This window comes from Solenopsis invicta, chromosome 8 (assembly GCF_016802725.1).
Source record: "Solenopsis invicta isolate M01_SB chromosome 8, UNIL_Sinv_3.0, whole genome shotgun sequence".
Taxonomy (NCBI): Eukaryota; Metazoa; Arthropoda; class Insecta; order Hymenoptera; family Formicidae; genus Solenopsis; species Solenopsis invicta.
Window position 1 is genome coordinate 20849557 of NC_052671.1, and position 9102 is coordinate 20858658.

General features: G+C 23.5%; 1 long non-coding RNA gene across 1 annotated transcript; it reads right to left on the reverse strand.

The window, feature by feature from the left end:
• Positions 1 to 7975: 7975 nt before the first annotated feature.
• LOC105194388 lies at positions 7976 to 8871 on the reverse strand. The gene is made up of 2 exons (XR_005575464.1): positions 8743 to 8871; positions 7976 to 8060 (listed from the first exon to the last, which is right to left on the reverse strand). It is a non-coding gene; the product is annotated as an uncharacterized LOC105194388 (long non-coding RNA).
• Positions 8872 to 9102: the final 231 nt, after the last annotated feature.

Consider the following 9102-nt stretch of genomic DNA (forward strand, 5'->3'; position numbering starts at 1 on the left):
ACTATATAATTCGTTATTTATTTGGTTCTCTAATCCGAATATAATCCGTATATGCTTTAACGTTTAATAAATGAATAAAATTTGGTATATGAAAACGTTTTTGAGACGGTCATGGAAACGGAAATTAGACCCGTTTTAAGTACGTTTAATATACTAAGTTTGCACTATACGATAATATACCGTATATTATACCATTTTGTTTTTATTGGGTTAGTAAAATAATATATTTTTAAACAATGAATATATATATATATATATATATATATATATATATATATATCAAAAACTTTCAATGATTTCAGACTAATCTCGCGTTTCTGAAAACGGGAATCGCGCTTTACAGGAAAACAGTAATGAAATTAGGGATAGAAACGACAATAAACACTAATGTTGACTCATTTCAATTTTAAGCCCAAAACTATAAATCCTGAACAGCACTGATTTATATTAATAAAATTGGAATGTGTGCATGCATGCGTCTGTGCATACGATTATATATCTATTTATGATGACTTTGGAATGTTCGAATGTTTTATCTCTTTTACGTTTCAAATATATCGCATTACATATCAGGGTCTTGAACTGTAGAACAAGCAGCAGTTACGTATGTATTGGTGTCATTGACTTCGTGAATATTGTTAACGTTACTTACACAAAAACTGAAGAAAATAGTAATAATATTTTAAAATTATTTAAATTTTAATTCCCGTTTTCATCTGTAAGTTATATATTATTAAATTATTCATAAATTAAATTATTTATTTATTCTACTGTTTTATTAAATTATTTATAGTTTCTTAGTTTTACTATTTTAATTAGTACGTTACTACATTATTTCAGTATATTCGCATTATCACAATTACTATTTTAGTGGATACATTAAAATCTTTAAAAATTTTTTAAATAAACATAAAATATGATTCTCTTTCTCTTACTCTTAATATTTTAGAATGATGAACTCCACATTATGCACAAATATTTTTATTTTAAATATATATGTATATATCTTTTTTTCCTAAAAATTTGCACCATTTAAGAAATTTTTTAAAACTACTACATATAAATTATTATAATTGTTATTTAAATGATATAATAATATAATTATTAATATAATTATTATAACATATCACTGTACATTGTTATAAAATCTTTTCATTATATAATATCTAAAACGTTTTATTTTTACAGTAATTTTAAATATGTATGATTTGATTCTGCGTAAAGTAAACAATACAAAGAATATTATAATTTATTGAGTAGAAAGATATTTGACCGTTAATGTAACCTACAAATCTAAACAAGAAGGCCTTCTATCTCGGTCATAGCTAGATCTTAGTGCTTTATAGTTACTCGTGTGATTTTATATACAATACTTTCTCAGATTCAACATAAACTGTGCGCCGTTACTTTCGGTCATGACACAGCTATAATCGAACAAGAGTCAGTAATATCACATTTATTATTAAATTAAAATTAATTTATTTAATTTGAGGAAAGTAATAAGATTATACGAATAATACAAGCACTAAAATCTAGCTATGACCGTAGAAGGCATTCTTGTTTAATTTGTGTTGTCACAGTAACGGTTAAATGTCTTTCTACTTTAATATTCTAATTGTGTAAATATATATATTAGTAGTTTATACATACACAATGTCAAGTAATTCAAAAATTATAAATTATAAAATATCAAAATAAATTTAGATGTCGATTAATAGTATTTTATGGTATATTATTGTGGAGTTTGTATATATAGGACTATTTTGCAGTGCTGTTTAATATTTTAAAAGTTAATTTTTAATTTCGTTTTATAAAGAAAAATTTAGGTCATCTCAAAAGTCTTATTTCAAAAATATTGAATTAAAATTGAAATTGGAATTAAAAAAAAAAAATTTTTTTTTGTTTTTTCTTAATAACTTCTAAATGAAAAGGAGTTTTAAAAATTGTTATGTATGTGATGTATAAATAAATAAATATATATATATATAAGAGAAAAATTAATTACTATTATTATATATAAATAAAAAATTATAATTGATCAAAAAATTCTAGATTTCTAGGAAATATTTTATTTGTTAGTATTTGTCAATTACGATAAAAATCGTTACGCTATACAGAATATAGATATGTATACATAAATAAAATGTTATTTTTTATAAAAATTTAAAATTTATTGATATATATATATATATTAGATAAGGCTTTTATATAAATAATTAATTAAAATAAGTATTATACATTTTTTAATTAATATGAAATTTAATATATGTATTAAAATATTGAGTCTATTAAAAGGCTTGTTAAAAAGATCTGTAAATAAATGATTTCGAAAACTTTAAGTTTTGCCTATTTAAATATAATTTGTACATTTCACGTATCAGACAAATATGATATATAAATGCGTCTCTCTCTCTCTCTCTCTCTCTCTCTCTCTCTCTCTCTCTCTCTCAAATTTCTAATTTATGATAATATAAAATTGAAATATTTATTAGCAATTCTTTCTCTTTTTTTTTATGTCTTGTATCGAATTCTTTTATGGCAATTGGTATCGGATTAAAAAAAGACAAACTTTTTCAGCGATAAGAACGGAGCGCATCCGGGACGCGGTAAGAGGGTCAAAGGTTTCTGCTGGAGAAATGAATACAGCATACTTTCTATGAATGGATCGTGTCAAACATAATTATAACCAATTCATACTAACATTTTAAACAACTTTGGCACACATAATATAACATTCATTTCAAAAATTCAAGTGGTAACATTTTTAAAATATTATTAAATAAATATTTAAATAAATATTTAAAACATAATCATTCTAAAACAAAATCTTTTAATAAAAATATTAATAGTTATGGACAAAAATAATAAAAAATTTTTAAAAATTTTAAGAGGAAATTCTAAATGAAAATGTCAAAGATACGAATTTATTGTCACAATAAAGTTTATTCCCAATAATTATATATGCAATTAAAATAAATATATAATTGAATTGTGTGTATATAAAGGTTATCCAAAAAACCCGACTATTTTTTTTCTTCATGTGTTTCACCGAAAATCGAACGTATATGTTGCAAAAGTAAATTCCGTTTTTTGTTCAGACTTTTAAAAAATGTTTTAGAGGTCGCTGCAATTGTTTAAACACGAAAATTGACGTAACATAATATTTTAATTCTTTTAAATCACATTGAGGCATATCCACATGAGGAGTTGATCAATAAGATATTGTTGCCAGGAATTAAATATGCTTGAAATTTTGTAGCCAAAATGCTGACAAAAAGTCATTTATTTAATTCTTCAAAACTCGAACTTTTACAAAAATGAACATTTAAAGGCTTAAAAAATCTATTTTGACCAATCGCAGTCAAAAATTATTTATGGTATTGGTTTTCTTGTTCAATGGAGAATATATTATGATATACAGAAACTTTTACATTTGTTGATAGATATATTTTATAACAGTTTTTATAAAAAAATATTTCTATAAAATTTTTTAAAACATTTTTATAAAACATATTTTTTATAAAAGTATATTTTATACAAAAATTTTTTTTTTAACAAAAATTTGTCACGAAAATTAAATCTGGTGTTGGTATGAAGGTCAGGTTTAAGAAAAATTGCATTTTTTAAGCATTTTATGACTGCAGCGCTATCTATCAATAAATGTTAAAGTTTTTGTATATCATAATATATTCTCTATAATAAGGAAACCGATACCACAAACGATTTTCGACTGCGATTGGTCAAAATAGGTTTTTTAAGCCTTTAAATGTACATGAAAATTCGAGTTTTAAAAGATTAAATAAATGACTAATGTCAGTGTTTTTGGCTACAAGAATTCAAGCTTATATATTTGATTTTTGGCAACAATATCTCAATGATCAGCTCAATAGGATATGCTTCAATATGATTTTAAAAAATTAAAATACCATGTTACGTCGATTTTTGTGTTTAAACAACTACAGCAAAGTCTAAAACATTTTTTTCTTTAATTTGAACAAAGAACAAAATTGACTTTTGCAATAGATACTTTCGATTTCCGGTAAAGCACATGAAGAAAAAAAGTCGGTTTTTTTGGACCACCTAATATATTAGATAATTAGAAAATAATTTTGTAAAACTAAACATGGTGAAAAAATAAGCGACATTGTCGTACAAGTTAAAGAATGACAATATTCAATGTTGTTTTATTCGATATAATTTTTAAATGTGCAGTATAAAAAATAGCATGAAAACATTAACAATAATTTTTTTATGATTTAAGATTCTAATGTAAAAAACTAATGATATAATAAAAGTATTATTTGTTATATATTGTTAAATATAAAAATTTAAACAAGCTTTTATATTAATAGTTTATAATCATTCACAATTTTCAATAAAAAAGTCAAAACTGTTTTATGACGTTCAAGATTTCGTCAAGAAAAACTATCGTGTATTTCTTTTTAATATTTATAAGTGAAGGCCGGTATTTCACAAAACCAAATAAGTTCAACGAATTAAATTCTTATGAAACACAAAAACTTCTCATGTTGGAAGCGCTTATTGTACAAACATGATTTTTTTCGTATAAGAACGTAATGATAGGTTTAATTATTATATTTAATTAATATATAATATTTTATATAATATTTTAATATTATATAACTTATTAAAAAAAAATAAAAAAACTTCTAAAATTCTTTAGTTTTTGCAGAAATTTATATTTACTATCTATTCACCTTATAATATTTTATATTTATTTTTTTAATTGTATTAATAATTATAAAGGTAATAAAAAAAATATTTTAATTATAAATTAATAATTTTTTACTTTTTATTTACAAAATTTTATAAATCGTTTTTAATATCTTTTTGTATTTTTTTTGTATAGATACAATAATTTATTCTCCGGATGTATGTGTAATATAAGATCAAAGTTTCAGATTTTAATTAATATTTTGTGAGCAACCATTAAAAAAAAAATAAGTCCATTAAAAGAAAATCTCTGTTTGATTACATAGTTGGAAAATTTGTGTTAAATCTAACATACATCGCATGTCTCAAACAATCCGCCTAAATTTTTGTGTTAATTTAATGCGAGATAAATACATTTCTTCAGTAAAATTAACATTTATAACATGTTGACACGTACATTTTATTCATTTATCTTAGACTTTGTTTTAAAACTATATTTTTATATTAGTGTGTTTATTTGTTTATAAATTGTATTACTTTAATGCTAAAAAATGTTAAATATTAATTTAACACAAAAATGGTTAACTAACATAATTATATTAAGTTAGATCAGAATACGTTAAATATTCAACACAAAAGTTTTAACAAGGACCGATTAGGTACATAAATATAAAATGTTTTTTCATGTATACATTAAATATACGTATATTGAAAAAATAAAATACTTGTTTGTTTCTTGCGAAAATTTTATATTTACTACTTATTTATATTTATATTTCTTGTTTTCTATTTGATTATTACTGGAATATAACTGTTAATGATTAATGCTACAAAATAGAAAACATTTTGTTAAATACATCACGATAAATATTATACTTTACTACAATTATGTTTATATTGTCACAATAAATCTATTCAACACACATACATACACACACACCTATGTTTGAGAAAATAATTTAAATGCTTATTTGATCGTTAACCATATCATTCTCTCATTTAACTTCGAGATATAACTTTCTAATGCTGTTCATATATTTATGCAGGTACTAGTCATATTATTATTATATCAACAGCAATAATTATGTACTCGGAGATAAGATTACGTTCTAAATTGTCATAACATTTAATTCAACTATACTTGAACTATATTAAAACGATCTATGATTAAAACTATATTAAAACGATGATTGTGCACTTAAATAAGAAAGTAAAAGAGAAAAAACGTTGAGTAAAGTAAATAATGAATCATTTATGATTAGATTTACTACTGAATGCGGATAGATATCTAATCTGCACGCATTCATTCAATAGAAGAAATATTTCTTATCCTAAATTACGCAAAAACGTATTATCGATGTAGTAGAGGAAAGTTGTCAATACCGTCATATAACTTTGTTTCTAGGTATTTCCTAAATAAAAGCTAAAAATAAAATTTTGGTAACAAATTCAAACTAGGAAGTATTTTCTATGAAATGGTATAGCAATTTTTATAATACTATTTCCAGAGTTGAAAACGTTACTTTATAAAAATAACACGTTATTATTACTGTTATTTGTTACTAATTTTAAAAATAATACATTTTTGCTTTCGTTATTTAAAGAGTAACGATTTATTACTTTTTCATGAAATTTTGGTGATTTTTGTTAGCGTGGCAAACAATTGTCGTTATTTTATTAATTCAATTTGATTAATCGCAACATGGTTTATATACAGAGAGAAATTTCTAATAAAATTTAGCCTGAAAATCAAAGTAGTCGCATAACAACATTTATTTGTAAAAATTTTATGTAATTTCCTTTGATGGTTATTTTTATCTATTATACATATTTTATATTTTAACACGGTAAAATATAAAATGTGTTTGATAACTTTTATTAAACTGTATAGTCAAATTTTGAAATATTGAACAGTTTATGATTTTTTATTATTTAAAATAGAATGAATGTCAAATAGCAATAAACATATAATATTTTATATAAATTTTACTATGCAACATGGTAAAGTGATCCGTATATGTACTGTTTACAAACAGACAATATGTAACACCATCTACCAGTAGATGAATGGTTTAGCACGTAAGCAGAAAACTGATGATCCAAAGATTTCGGATTTAAATCCGACGATACATGTATTTTTCAAAAGATGAGGTAAATATTGTAACATTAAAGATATAGTTACATAAAGACAAATTTCGTTTATGATTATAGATCATATTCACAAGTAATCAGCATTAAGTACATAATTTTATATAGTTACGTAAGTTGTATTTATGTAAGTTGTGTTTAAGATAATATGTATAATATGTATATGTGTATAAAAATGTATATCAGAAATAATAAAATAAAGAAATTCAATTCATGTTATTTGTATTGTATTTTTAATATACATAGATAAAAAACCGGACATTATTGTAATAGGATTTCTATTATTTACGTTTATCAAGAATATATTATATACATATATTATGATATTAATCGAGTAATGTATAATGTAAAGCAGTAAAAGAGGTAATCGACTTTTCCGAATCATCATATTTTACAATATAATGATTTATTTATTAATAATGTAGTAATATAATAAATATAATAAAACAAAAATTTAAATTTAATAATATTCGTCATCCTTTTCTAGTTTTATTTTCCTACTTTTTCTAAATTGCTAATTTATATATGTTCCTTAATACAAGAAAAATATATATAAATTAGTAATTCAGCCTTTAATTGGAGATAATATCTTTAATATCTTACAGCTTCATTTAATACCATTTAAAATAAAATTATAAAATTATTTTTAATAAAGCAGATAATTAAAAATGTATTAAAGTGTTATTATCTACAGCTATAGCTCTTATAAGACACGTTGTTTAAGTTTCGACAATATTCTTACAAATTTTTGTAAAAATGTCTCGTTGAAGTTGAAAATATATTGTTTATAATATATAAGCTGATTTATTTAAATTAAACTATGTACAAAATATTTATTTTTGTTTTTATAAACAATACTGTTTAAATAATAAAACTTTCTATTATTAGTATTCGGATGATTTCATGTATCTTCAAAAAAATGTTTAAAAATAAAATATAATTAAATATAAAAAGAGTATTGTAAATATATACTGTAAAAGTATTGTAAATAAAATAATCGCAATACGGTGAATTAAATAATCGATTTTACCTTAAATGCAATAAATAGACGCAATGTATGTGAGATAATTATGTTATATCTATTTATAAGTCTTACATGTAAACAATGTAATAATTTGATATTATTGAATAGCATGAATTGAATTATTCTTACCTAGTATAATCGGATCCATTGAAGAGACGTGTAATCCAGCAGCCGTCGGTTACAATGCAAGAGCTCCGGAGTTGTAGCGTTCCGTCTGCAGTTTTCAAAATGCACTCAAAAGGAACAGGCTAATTTCGTTGATAATCCTATCATCGTAACGCTTTTTCAAATGCAATTCTGATGCCTTGTGTGCAATGAATCGTATAATGTATACAATTTATAAATATTAAACGATCCAATGTAAAAAATATGTATATTATACGGTACATAAATGATTGTAAATAATGTTATAATGATAAAAAAGTATTTCCGTATTTTGAAATAACAGAATTGCATATGTCTAAATTAATATTGCGTCTTTGTTAGTAAAAAAAAAGATATTCTAGTATAGACAATTAATAATGATGTAATATAAATAATTGACACTATTATAAATTCGACATTTAATATTCAAATCCTCTGATTAACAAATATTTTATAAAGTACAATTACAATTATTTTATAAAGTGTAATTTTGCGTGCAACAATTTTATGCAAAAATATAAATTGTTGAACAAATTTCAATAAATCCATAGCAAATAATAGTAATTTCGCAGTTGCAAAGAAACTTATGGAGTGCACATTGATTTAAAGAAGAATAATCATTTCGTTTCTTTTTTTCATGTTATCAGATCTGCAGTGTCAGATACAAAAAATACATGTAATAATTATGTGTAATGTGTGGCGAAAAATACGAGCGCAAAAAAAAAACAAATTCGCGAACTATTATACCGCACCGTCTTGCTTGTGTACACCACGAATCGTAGCATTGGCAGCTGAGTAGACGAAAAAAGAAGCAGAGACACGGTCAACGGCGCGCGGCTTGCCCTTCGCTGCCTCACTGACTGGAGCGACAGATTTACCAGAGCAGAAATAAGAAAATCCCTCTACACGCCTCTTAGAGAGAGTAACACACAGTCTCAGCTCCGTCTGAGTGTATCGTTCTACACATATACACGTGCATGCCTGTAGTAAAGTGCTTTTATACGTGCATTTAAATGAATCGATTGAATTTAAAGAACGTTCACAAATAAGCTACGTTTTCGGTATGCATTTGCTATATTACATATCCGTGCGTGCATGTAAAGTAACAGAAA